The sequence below is a fragment of the Dasypus novemcinctus genome, chromosome 4 (genome assembly GCF_030445035.2).
Source record: "Dasypus novemcinctus isolate mDasNov1 chromosome 4, mDasNov1.1.hap2, whole genome shotgun sequence".
Taxonomy (NCBI): Eukaryota; Metazoa; Chordata; class Mammalia; order Cingulata; family Dasypodidae; genus Dasypus; species Dasypus novemcinctus.
This window is the reverse complement of record NC_080676.1, coordinates 7463010-7475937: the sequence shown is the minus strand read 5'-3', so window position 1 is coordinate 7475937 and position 12928 is coordinate 7463010. Positions and strand designations below refer to the sequence as shown.

The 12928-nt window shown below is 43.9% G+C and overlaps 1 protein-coding gene across 44 annotated transcripts in view; it reads left to right on the top strand.

Moving 5' to 3' along the window:
* Window positions 1–12928, top strand: part of CEP70 (centrosomal protein 70) — a 98221-nt gene that overhangs the window by 1489 nt on the left and 83804 nt on the right. For 15 of the 44 annotated variants that reach the window (XM_058295049.2, XM_058295048.2, XM_058295046.2 and 12 more), the window contains exon 2: window positions 11040–11142. The exons of 4 other annotated variants lie outside the window; for them this stretch is intronic. The gene's annotated coding sequence lies outside the window, so the exon portion shown is untranslated. Of the gene's footprint in view, window positions 1–9284; window positions 9510–11039; window positions 11143–12928 lie in introns of those variants that run through there. 25 more of the 44 variants (XM_058295052.1, XM_058295041.1, XM_071214519.1 and 22 more) reach the window with 11 other exon arrangements.

Genomic DNA, 12928 nt, shown 5'->3' with positions numbered 1-12928 from the left:
CCTTCTGTCATCCGGCATCCTCTGGCCCTGGGCCTTGGGCACTAGACCTTGGGTGGGTGATTTTCCACTAGCACTTAGGTATTATCTGGTGGTCATTTTCTGTTGGTCCTCCTGTATTGTGGAGTTCTCTCCCTTCTCCCACCTCTTTCCCTTCCTCAGTAGACTCTGCTAAATTACGGCTGAGAGAATGAATGGAGAGCAGACCAGGGTGGCGTTTTAGGTGGCCTTGATTTTCATTTTAAGGAGACAGTGTTACTTGCAGAGGGTGAGGAAAGTTGTGGAGTGGGCCACCTGGGAAAAGCAGGGAAGATTGGGAGTTGTTCCTATGGAGAGGGTCCCAGCATTAGACTGGACACACGGGAAGGGATCCTGGAGGGGTTCTGAGGGCGCAGCCATTTGGGGGTCTTGAGGTCCTAGGGCCCCACTGTGCAATTTCAAATTTTTTTTTTTAAGATTTATTTATTTCTCTCCCCTCCCCCCCCACCCTAGTTGTCTGTTCTCTGTGTCTATTTACTGCGTCTTCTTTGTGCGCTTCTGTTGTCAGCGGCACGGGAATCTATGTTTCTTTTTGTTGCATCATCTTGCTGTGTCAGCTCTCCCTGTGTGGGCGGCGCCATTCCTGGGCAGGCTGCACTTTCTTTTACACTGGGCAGCTCTCCTGACGGGGCGCACTCCTTGCACGTGGGGCTCCCCTATGCGGGGGACACCCCTGCGTGGTATGGCACTCCTTGCGCGCATCAGCACTGCGCATGGGCCAGCTCCACACGGGTCAAGGAGGCCTGGGGTTTGAACCGTGGACCTCCCATGTGGTAGGCGGATGCCCTAACCACTGGACCAAGTCTGCTTCCCATATTTTTTAATTAGTAAAAAGCCATAAATAGGAAAAGGTTTACTGGCTGACTTTTGAGATGGGTACTTTTTAATATGCCTCTGTTAATCCATTAACGACAACAACAGAATACCAAGCATATTTTTACAGACAGGGCCTGTTGTTAGGAAAGTATTTACTGTGCTGGAAGAAAATTCTGGGCCCAGTCTTAGAGGTCCAGGGAGCCCCTCTGCCCAAGGACCACAGAGTGCAGCCGGGGTCAGCTTACCTGAATAAGGTGTACCTGAGTCTATACCCACACTAGGCAAGGCAGTCCACCATCTCAGCTGGCTTGCTTTGTGCCACTGTTTATTCTTTGGGTGTAGTTTCTGGCATACCTGGAATTGTTGAAACATACCAGTTTGGGCTGAATTTTCCACTACCCGTTCCCTGGGGCCAAGGGCACCTGATTTAGGAATAATCACTGGCCATCAGTCAACAGTGTAATGGAAAGAAATTCTTGCCAAAGACTGAACAAAGCTACTGAACTTGAGTATGAAATTTACTCATATAGGCTAATCCTGCTTTTGACTTTATTCTCACTCTTGGATTTTCTTGTTCCCCAGGAAGTATCTAGATGCTTCTCTAACCTCATAAATTGCCCCTCACTGGTTGACTCTGAGACACATGATTTAAGATGGCGTTAAAAACACTTTCACTCAGAGTAGTCCATGTTTTCACTATCTTCCTTTTGAAAAAGAGATTGTTCATGGATTGACTGATTTTTCTGAACTAACTGCTTAGCCAAAATAAAAGGGAACTGCTGCATAGGTCTGATACCTACAGATTTAAATTTTCCCACATGCTCTTCTAGTCCTGGTTCAGCATAAAATTGGGTACAAGTAGGAGGAAGATCAGTACTTTAGAAACAAGCCCAAGCGTACTTTAGATGGATTATATGGTATGTGAATATATCTCAATAAAATGGCTTTAAAAAAATAGAAACAAGCCAGGGGCGCAGGTATTTGGCTGCTGGGCCAGCCTCAGAGGGTTGTGTAACCACAGGCTCTTGCTGCTGGCCAGGCCGCTGCTGCTTCGTCATCCATCCTCAGCACAAGGAGACTGTGCTCCATCTGCACAAACCCGTATATGAAGAAGCAGACCAAGGCTTCAATATAGAACTTCAAACCAGAAACCTTGGACAATTACAGGAGAAAGTAGATTTTGGTCCAAGTTATCTGGAAAGTAGAATTTGTAGATACAGTCTTAATTAGAGTCAAGAACCAAAGGAGAACAGTATGGACACATGTTCCAATTGAATAAGATTTTCTTTTAAATCTTATTTTATCTTGAGAAATTTTAAAAATACAGAAAACTACAGAGAATAATACCTATATCCTGCCCCCCAGAATTGACCATCACTAAATTTGTTTCAAAAAATTTTTTAATAAAACATTGTAGGTAATGCTGTACTTGACCTTAACCACAGTTCCATTACTCTGTTTTCTCCCCAAAGGCCATTACTCCCTTGAGTTTGGTGTGTTTCCTTCCAAGACCATTTTCTATAATTTTATACACATGAGTAGATGTTCTGGGCATGGTATAGTCTTCTTTTTAAAAATTTATTTAAGCGGTACCATAAATGGAAACTTACAACTTGTCTGAGACAGAGACAGAAAGGGAGCTCATTCTTTGGAATTCATATCACCATCATTATATTTATTCAGTATTTATTGACCATCTATTATGTGCCAGGCACCATGCCAGGAAATGCAGCAATGAACAGGACAAATGATTTCTTCCTACTCGGGGAGTTTGCATTCTAGTAGAGGAGGCAGTCACGAAAAATGAGCAGACTGGTAGCCCTCCTCCAAGATGGTCCCAATGAGCCCCACTTCCTGGTATTCACAGCCTCTATAATCCTCTCCCACCTTTTAAAAACAGGGCTGTTGGTCTGTGTGTCTACGAGCATATGGCAAAAGTGATGCTATGTCACTTCCAAGATTACGTTTTAAAGACTGCAGCTTCTGATTTAGGTGCTTGCACATTCTCTCTTGGATTACTTGCTGTGTGGGAAATTGAGGTATCATGAGGCCACCCGGGCAGCCTGTGGAGAGGCCCACTCGACAAGGAGCTGAGGCCTGCCAACAACCAAATGACTGCGTTTGGAAGTGATTTCTTTACCCCAGCTGAGCCTTGAATTGACTGTAGCCCTTGCCAACAGGTTGACTGCAACCTCATGAAAGCTTCTCTCCTGGGGCTATGCTTGGATTCAGCAAACTTTGAGATAGAAACTTTGAGATAATAAACCTTTGTTTTAAGCTGCTTTGCTTTGGAGTAATTTTTTATGCAACAATAGATAACTAGTACATAGGTAGATAAAAATAGCAAATTGTAATAAGTACACACATCAGTCTGGTGGTTGGGCAGATGCCCACTGTGGGAGGTGGTGTGGTTAAGTGGTTAACAACATGGACTTTGGAGCCTCAATACCTGGATTCAGACCCCACTGGCTCTGCCTCATTAGCTGCATGGCCGTGGTAAGTCATTTTTCTTGGCTTCTGTTTCCTAACTTGCTTGTTTGTAAAATAAAGATAATAACAGTACTTATAATAAGGTTGTTGTGTAGCGTTAACAAGTTAGAAAATGAAAGTGCTTAGCACAGTGCCTGACACGTTGTAGACATTCAATTATTATTAAATATGGTTATTCTGTACAGATTTGTATATTTTTCATTAATATACTTGCCTGGCCTGTTTGCTTATTGTCCTGTACATTTGAAAATGGGTACTAAAGGTAAATTCTGTCCCCATTCCTCTGATTAAATCTGTGACTCAGATTTAACCGTGCATTTCTACACTGTATCAGGCACCTACTGTGTGCCATGGACTATGCTAGGTGCTGGATAAAGTTTAGCAAGACATGGACTATACTCCCAAGAAATTCAAATTCTAGTGTAACAAAGGATTCTAAGTCTAAAAGATTTGTGAGTTGAAGAGGTTTCAAAAATTTGTCACCAAATACTATTCCTATTTGTTCTCCTCCTTGTAGAAAGAAATCTGATATCTCTATACCCAAGAGAACATTTGAGTCCATTTAGAAGTTGAGAAATTAAAAGATCTGTTTTAATTGCTAATGAAGGCTGTAATTCATACTTGAAAGTTGAATCATAGAAGAAAGCAGAAAGCTGAAATGATGTTGTGCTTTGGATCTCAGCTTAAAGATCACTTCCTCAAAGAGGCCTTCCTCACACCCCTACTGTTTTCTTCCTTCAAGACACTTATAATTGTATACTTATTTGTGTTTGTTTCATATTTCTCTCCCCAAACTAAACAAACTGAAAGTTTCATGAGGGCAGGAGCCACACATCTGGTTTTCTTACCAATGTAAACTCAGCATCTAGTTCAATCCCTGGTAATAACAGGTGCTCAATAAATTTTTATTTATTTATTTATTTATCCCCCCCCCCCCCTTCACCTCCTCCCGTCCTGCTGTTTTTGCTGTCTGTGTTGTCTTCTCTTCTCATTTTCTCTCCTGTAGGATTTACCAGGATTCAATCCTGGAGACCTCTGATGGGGAGATAGGTTCCTTGTCAATTGCACCACCTCAATTCCTGGTTTCTGCTGTGCTTCACCTTGATTCTCCCCTTGTCTCTCTTTTGATGCATCATCATCTTGCTGTGTGATTCACTTGCATGGGGCACTGGCTCACCATGTGGGCCCTTGTGCGGCCACTGCCTTGCCATGCGGGCATGCTTTCTCTTCTTGAGGCCCCAGGGATCAAACCCAGGTCCTCCCATATGGTAGGCTGAAGCTCTATTGCTTGAGCCACATCTACTTCCTACTCAATAAATTTTTGTAAATGACTGACTGTTAAATGAGTGTTTAGAACCATTAGAACTCATGGTGGGTGGTCAGGGCACATAGAATTCATGAGAACAGCGCAGCAGGAAGCGGAGCTGAAGACTGAACCTGTGTTCAGAGTCTTTTCCTTCTTTAGCAAAGTGAAACGTTGGCAAGGGAATTTCTTTGAAGGGTAGTGCTATAGAACTCCCTCCCTTCATCTCGCCACAACAAAATCCAGGGATTATTGGGAGGGAGGCTCCATTGTTAGGAGACAGGGAGTAATCAGCCTTGTAGTGCTTCAAAGGACAATGTTGGTCATCCATGCCCTTCCCTCCTTTACAGAAGTCTGGTTTCATTCACCTAGCTGTGCTTCCTTGTAACCTATGTGACTTGAGGCACAGCAACCCACTGTCAGTTCCATTTATGGTAACCCCTTTCCCTTCTGGAACCCAAGCTTAGGCCATCTATTCCAGTTTGCTAAAAGCTGCCGAAAGCAATATACCAGAAATGGGTTGGCTTTTATAAGGGGGGTTTATTAGGTTGCAAGCTTACAGTTCTGAGGCCACGAGAATGTCCAAATCAAGGCATCATCAGGAGATGCTTTTTCTCCGGAATTCAACACATGGAGGCATCTGGTGGTCTCTCCCTTCTCCTCTGGGTTTTGTTGCTTCAGCTTCTGGCTTCCTATCTCTGGGGTTCTGTTGATTTCAGCTTCTTGCTCTCGTGGCTTTCTCTCTCTGCTCTTGTGGCTTTCCCCTGTGCTTCTGTGTGTTTCTCTCTATATTCTTGCTGTTTATGAAGGACTCCAGTAAGAGGATTAAGACTCACCCTGGATTATGACCTACTGAAGTAACCTAATCAAAAGGTACCACCTACTACATTAGGTTCACACCCTCATTGTATTAGCTTTAAGACATGATTTTCTGGGGCCATGTGGCTTCAGACTGTCACCCCATATGTACATTTCCCAGATAGTTGTTGATCGGGAGGCAGGGTATGTTTTTATGTGTGACCTAATTGGCTGAATAAATATGAAGAAAAGATTTTATATAGAAAAGAAAGCAAATAGTCCTATTGTTCCTGGTAGCTAGCTAAAAATCACATTAGTATGAATTTGAAGGCTACCATGGCTACAGAAGAGCAGATAGACTAACAGCAACTGCCTAACTTGTTGAACTATTGAATTAACCAAATGCAAAGTCTACCCTGCCTCTGCACTTTGTTATTTGACATAATTTCCTTATTATTTAAAAAGTCAATTTGAATCAAGTTTTCTCTTTCTTGCAACTCAGTGTCTTAACCAAGGATATTTTGCCTCTTGGCCACAATTAAGGCAGCTGCACTCAGAAGACAGGGTAAGTCACCCTGTTACCTGGAAGTAGTGAGACATTCGTTTTTACAGGGTTCAAAATGATAATACGACAACTAGTGCTAATGTGAATACATAGGGAGGGAAATGAGAGGACTGGGAAAATGCGGACATGTTTGCATGGGGTAGACACAGAGATTAAACTCACTGTGGCCCAGGTTGTCTGGAAGAAGATTAAGTATGGGCCTGAAAGTACTGAATTCTAAACGCTGTGACCCTGGAACCCCATTGTGAGGGAGGCCATGGCTGATGCCACCCCCAAAGCCAGTGTGGGACTTGGGTCTACCACAGACCTGCATTATTTGATCACTTAGAATAAAATGGGTTATCAGCAGCGACACCATGTGGCCGTGATATGCAGTGACAGTGGTGGACAGATGAGATTCTAGGCAGGCCTCCCCTCCAGGTCTGTGGAGATTGGATTGTCAATTAGGAATTTTTGGGATTACTTATCACCCTTTGAGTTTTTGAAAATAGTGGACCAGGACCTTAGCTGTAGCCTCTGAGTTTTAATAATTTGAGAAATAGAGGATTGAACTGATTTCTTTTTGTGGAAAAAAAGAGTAGTAATCATATTTGTATGCTGTGTAGCAGTTTTTACCTATATTAGGGTGCAAGAAAATTAGGCTTGCAGATGCCGAAACAAAAATATCTTTCTAATTTAAACCCCTTTTAAAAACTTGTCCATGGTTCCCATCACCTCCTGGATAAAGTTCCAGCTCCTTAGCAAGCCTCACAAGGCCTTCCTCCTTTTGGCCTCCTATGCCTCTCTGACGATGTGACACAATCCTCAGCTTCCTCAAGAAGCCCTCATTAATTCCATAATATTTATCAATGTTTTGGGATTTAGGTTTGTGATTTCTGGGGAAGAGGATATATGAACTATACCTAGGTTTAATTAAACGAAAGTAATTGAACAAGGATGGCCCAACAATGAGCCCTTGATGCTAATGACTAGGCTTGTGAGCCTGTGTGCCTGAAATAAGAACTAGGCCTAGAGCTGCAGGGTACCTAAGAGTTACCTCCTGAGAGCCTCCATGTTGCTCAGATGTGGCCAGTCTTGAAGCCAAACTCAGCATGTAAATGCATTGCCTTCCCCCCAGCATGGGACATGACTCCCGGGGATGAACCTCCCTGGTGCCGAGGCATTACTACCAAGTACCAGCTGACAATGTGGCTAGAGGATGACCTTGAATAAAAGGGTCAACTCAGATCAGCAGAATATCTCAGCCTACATATAATATCAGGAGTTAAAAAATGCTTTTTGACCTTGAACAAAAGGGGGAAATGGAAAGGACAAATTAGTTTATATGGCTATGATTCTCCAAAAAAGAGCCAGGAGGTCATCAGAGGGGTCGCCCTTAGGCACACCTCAGCAGAGTCCCAGAGACAGCTAAAGTAGATACAACCCCAGGTATTGGTTCTTCTGAGGGCTATAGAGACCCACAGGTTCTATGATCATGGCAGATGGAGTTAAGTGCCATGTCAGTTGGCCCTACTTTGGAGTTTGTGTTCCTGAGTGTGATGGAGCTGGACTCAGATGTGATCTTTGTTCACAAGCCTCTCCTGTCACTTTTACTGGACCTGTGGTTGGCACTGGGGTTTAGTGTATACTCATGGGACCTGAATCTCTGGACTGTCCATGTGATAGCCTGGCCCTGAGCCTCAAAAGACTTGCAACTCCTACCCTCTGGTTTATTGGACTTACCCCAGCCATCTAACAGGGAGGTGAAGAAGATCAACCACCATACCAGAGAGCCAAGATTGCCTACAATTGCAAGCAGGAAAATTGCATCCATCATCCAAGTGGAATCTAAGCACTCTTTTGATACAGAGGTGGAGTGGACATAACCATCCCCGGGTCCATAGAATGGAGGAAGAGAGTATGAATTAGAGTGGACTTACTGATATTCTATTTCGAACTATTGTTCCATAATGGAAGTAAATGTAGCATTGAGATGGAGAAAGTGGCCATGGTAGCTGCTGAGGGTAGGGAGTGGGAAGAAGAGATGTGATGTGGGGGCATTTTCAGGACTTGGAGTTGTCCTGGGTGGTACTGCTGGGACAGTTACTGGACATTGTATGTCCTCCCATGGCCCACTGGGTGGACTGGGGGAAGAGTGTAAACTATAATGTGGACCATTGACCATGTGGTGCAGCAGTGCTCAGAAATGTGTTCACTGAGGGCAGTGAGTGTCCCAGGATGATGGAGGAGGTTGTTGTTATGGGAGGAGTGGGGTGAGGGGGATGGGGGTTTGTGGGGACCTCATATTTTTTAAATGTAACATTAAAAGAATAAAGACAAGTTTTTTTTTTTTAAAGTAATTGAACTTTTTGTTTAGTAAGAAATTTTGTTTAGTAAGGCTAACTGAGCACTTGTAAGCTATACATTACTAATGTGATTGGAGTTATTTAATTTGCACAAGAATTTTCTCTTAAGTACCTTTTCTCCCAGTATTGCTGGGGAACTCATCCACTGTTCAGTCATTCTTAAGTGTCCCTCTAGGTTTGTTGTTCTTGATCTTGGCTGCACATTGGAATCATCTGGGAAGCTTTACAAATTATTGGTGCTTGAGTCCTACCGTGGAGATTTGATTTCTGGGGACCTGGGCATCAAGAGTTTTCAAATCTTTCCGGGGGATTCTAATGTGAAGCCAGGGCTGAGCCCCCTGTTCTAGGAAGACTTCGTGTGCATTCCCCTTTTTGCCTTACACACCCTTCTCTGATCACGCTTAATTTCAGTGTATGCTCAACTCTAAAAAATCTCCAGCCCAGCCACCTCAGCATTTCTGGGGCCGGATGTAGGAATTTGGAAAATGCTGAATGGAGGAGTGAAGTGTTAATGGATATTTTTAAGGGCCTCTAAACGTCAGGTGCAGCAGACCTCGGCCAGGTTCTGGCAGCAAGAGCTCGCGTCATGGGTTGGGAGGAGGGCTGGGAGAGGTACGTGGAGGGCAGCGGTGGGGGAGAAGAGGGTGGGCTTCGAGGAAATATTTCCGAGGTCAGTCAAGTAAGGAGCCTCCCGGTACGGGACAGCGCCCGCGACCCGGCGCGTTGAAAGCGCGCGCGTACCTTCTCAGGCACGCCCGCCCCAGGGCACGTCGGTGACGCAAGCGCCGCCCCGTCAGCGGAGCCAACTGGAGGGCGCGGGCCCGCTGCGGTCCCTCCGCCCGCGCGCGGCCGAGAGAATCGCTCGCGGCCGGCCGAGGCCGGGCGGGGCCGGCGCTCCGGCGCTCCGGCGCTCGGGCTCGATTGGCCGGCCTCGCAGGGCGGCGCTAACGGTCGCGGAGGCGGGGCCGGCGGCGGTGGAAGCGGCCGGGGCCGGGCGGGCGGCTGGTGGGAGGCAGCGGGGAGGAAGGTGAGTGCGCTCGGGCTCCCGGCGGCGCCGGGCGAGAGGCGCTCCCTGACGCGCCGTGCGAGCTGTTCTCGCCTGGCGCAGCGAGTGGAGCCGCCTGGGAGCGGCGCGCGCTGATGAGAAGTCCCTCAGGTAGGGTTTGGGGGCCCGGCACACCTGGCTCGAGTGCCGGCCCGGCAGCCTGGCTGGTCTTCGGCCTCCTGTAAGGTCTCATCGCCCCGTCTCTTCATTCGGATCACGAAGCCGGTCGTTCTTGCCTTACTGGCGGTGGCGAGGGGTAATTGAGTCGCAGGTGTTGCGCTCAGAGCGCTGCCTGGCCCGGCCTCGAATCGGGCAAGTTGAGTAGATGGTGGAAATGTCCGAAGACCAACAGCAGTGAGAGTTTCTACTGCCCCTCTATTTTCTCATCAAAATAATATTAAACATTGTGCGGGAAGTAATCATACTGGTTTCAATTCGTTGCATTAATTTTTTACTTTATTGGCAAGGGGACCTGGGCCTCCCTTACCCTTTGGGGGAGCAGGTGGCGGACACAGCTGCTGTTTCCAAGGGGTGGAGGCTTGTGTAACCTCTCTTGGGGCAGGCTGATTTGACCGAGATGACATCCAATCCTAACTCTGTTTTCTTATTTGCTGTCGATTCACATCTTTTTTAGGAACACTAAACAGCGACTTGGCATATTTTTGGAGTAGAGATTTTTCATTTCATAGAGAACAGAAAATTTGAAAGCATTACATGTTACGTTCATTGCAGTAATGGAAAATATAAATTTCCTGGGATTTTGGTGGGTCTTATGTGAGAAAGAACAGTTAATGACTGTGACTTGCTATTACCAACTCACCTCCCCCCACTCCCCCCCCACCACCACAAATACCTGGGGGAATTTAATATTAAATTTTTGATATAAAGCTTAATATTTAGTGCATGTTGCAGAGGCTTTAAACCTATAAATGGCAGTTCAGCCAAAGGATTTGAGGGAAACCAGGGCCAGAAGATATACAGTGTTTTGCTTCCTTAAGCTTGGCTTTCTGTGCTGTATCCAAACCAGCTCCAGTCCTCAGCCGCCCCCAGTTTCAAGGCCTACCTTTAGGTGTGTGATGAGACTAAGTTTCTCTCTTGGCCTTGGGAAGCATTTGTTCTCTTCGCAGACTTTCAGAGTTCCAGCCTTGTGCCCTGTCACAGCCTAATAGGGTAAAAGGCTGCTGCAAACGCTTGGTTAAACATTCATTCACAGCATAGATCTCTAAAAAGAAGGGGTTGGTTATAGGTAGAAATGAAATCGTTTTCTTAATACCTTTGCCTTTTGTGTTCAGTGGTAGTTTGTCTGAGAGTGCTTCCTTTTAGGACCCTTGCAAAGGAGAATATTCTACTTTTGAATCCAAAGATCAGAAAATCAATTTTTTTCCACCGTTAATGGTAGGTTGGATACCCACCTATTTTATTTTGGCCAAGGAGAGGCAAGATAGAATGGAAAGAAGGAAAGGGAGAAAGTACACAATAGTGAGCTATGGAGGCTATTTGCAGTTACTTCATTTGTCCCAGCTTTAGTTCAGTGGTTGCTAGTATCACCATTAACTGCTCTTGGCATAATGCAAGACCATGCTAATAATAGGAGGTTGAATGTTTCAAAATTTTGTTCTGTTTATCTTTTTTGGAACCTAGATGAAGATCAAGTTATAGACCTGAGACTTACTGGGTAATCCCTTCATTGAGATCAATTTGAATGAGTAGGTGAAAATTGCAAGAGCCATCTGCTGTGACTGAGGTATGTCGGATGTGAAGGTGATGCTCCACATATTGGGGGGACCATAATCATGGAAAGGATTTAATATTGTTGAATCCTATACTAGTACATTACATTTCTTTCCTTTTGGCCTCGAGATAATCCTGTCAGGTAGGTGATATTTCAAACTCCGTTAAGGAAACTGACAGTGAGGTTAAGTACCTACTTAAGGTGATGCAGATAGCTGGTTACCAACTCTAATTACCATCTCAGTCTTGCTTTGCCTGCCAGGCACTGATCTGTGTTCTCTCCTAATTTTTACAATAACCCTATGAGATAGGTATTTTTACTTTCCTTATTTTATGATGAGAAAATTGAGACACAGAGATATTAAATAACTCTTTTGCCGGTATGGCAGAGTCTGTTATTTGAACCCAGACATTCTGGCTACAGAGCTACACCATTTTTCCTTTGATTCATATTTCCTCTACTTATTTTCTTTTGTGATTTCCAAAAATATTTTTATTTCAAAATGATTTTTTTTGCCACTTAAAATGTTATAGATACAACATGAAATTTCCCATCTTAACAATGACTAAGCCTACAATTCAGTGGGATTAATCACATTTACACCTGTGTCTCTGACAGACCTCGAGCTGTTAATGTCTGCTGCTTAGGTTTCCACTATAGAGGCAAGAAAAAGAAAGTCCTCACGCTGTTTTGTCGGTCTGGTTATGGCAGCAAAGGTTGAATGGAGCAATACAGGAAATTCTAAAAACACGAAGGGGGAGGAATAATCTTTGTAACTCAGAAATAAACTTAAAAGCAGCAAAAAAAAAAAAAAAAATCACATTATCATCATGACCATCCATGACCAAAACTTTTCTATCGTCACAAACAGAAACCCTGCACCTATTATACATTAGCTCCCCATTCCTTCTCTGCCCCTGCTGCCCCTGATAAACTATAATGTACTGTCTATGAATTTGCATATTCTAGTTATTTTCAAATATCTGTCCTTTTTGTCTGGTTTATTTCACTCTGTATGATGTTGTAGCATCCATGCTGTAGCATTAAAACTCTTACTTTTTATGGCTGAATAATATTCCATTCTATGGATATACCACATTTTGTTTATTCATTTGTTGATGGACACTTAGTTTGCTTCCACCTTTTGGCTAGTGTGAATAATGCTGCAATGAACATTGCTATACAAATAACTGAGTCATTTGTTTTAAATTTTTGGAAGAGTTTGGGAAGAACTGGTGTTCATTCTTCCTTGAATATTTTGTAAAATTCAAATGAAGCCATCTGGACCTGGACTTTCCTTCGCTGTGAGGTTTTTGATTACTTACTCAATCTCTTCTTATTTCTCTGAGCTCTTCTGCTCTTGAATCAGTTTAGGTTATTTGTGTGCTTCTAGGTACTTGTCCATTTCATCTAAGTTATCTAATTTGTTGGTGTGTAGTTGTTTGTAGTATCTTCTTATAATCTTTTTTGTTTCTATGTGATTGTTTCTTGTTCCAGAACTCAGAGGGGAAAGCTTTCAGTGTTTACCATTGAGTACAGTATAGTATTAGCAGTGGGCATATATGAAATGTTGAGCAAGTTTCTTTCTATTCTTAGTTTTCTAAGTGTTTTTTATCAAGAAAGATGCTGTATTTTGTCAAATGCCTTTTCTTAATCAGTTGAGAACATCTTGTGACCTTCCCCCTTTGTTCTGTTCATGTGGCCTATTACATTAATTCATTTTCTTATCATGAACCCCTCTTGCATACTTGGGCTAAATCCTACCTGATTATGGAGTATAATTCTTTTAATATACTGT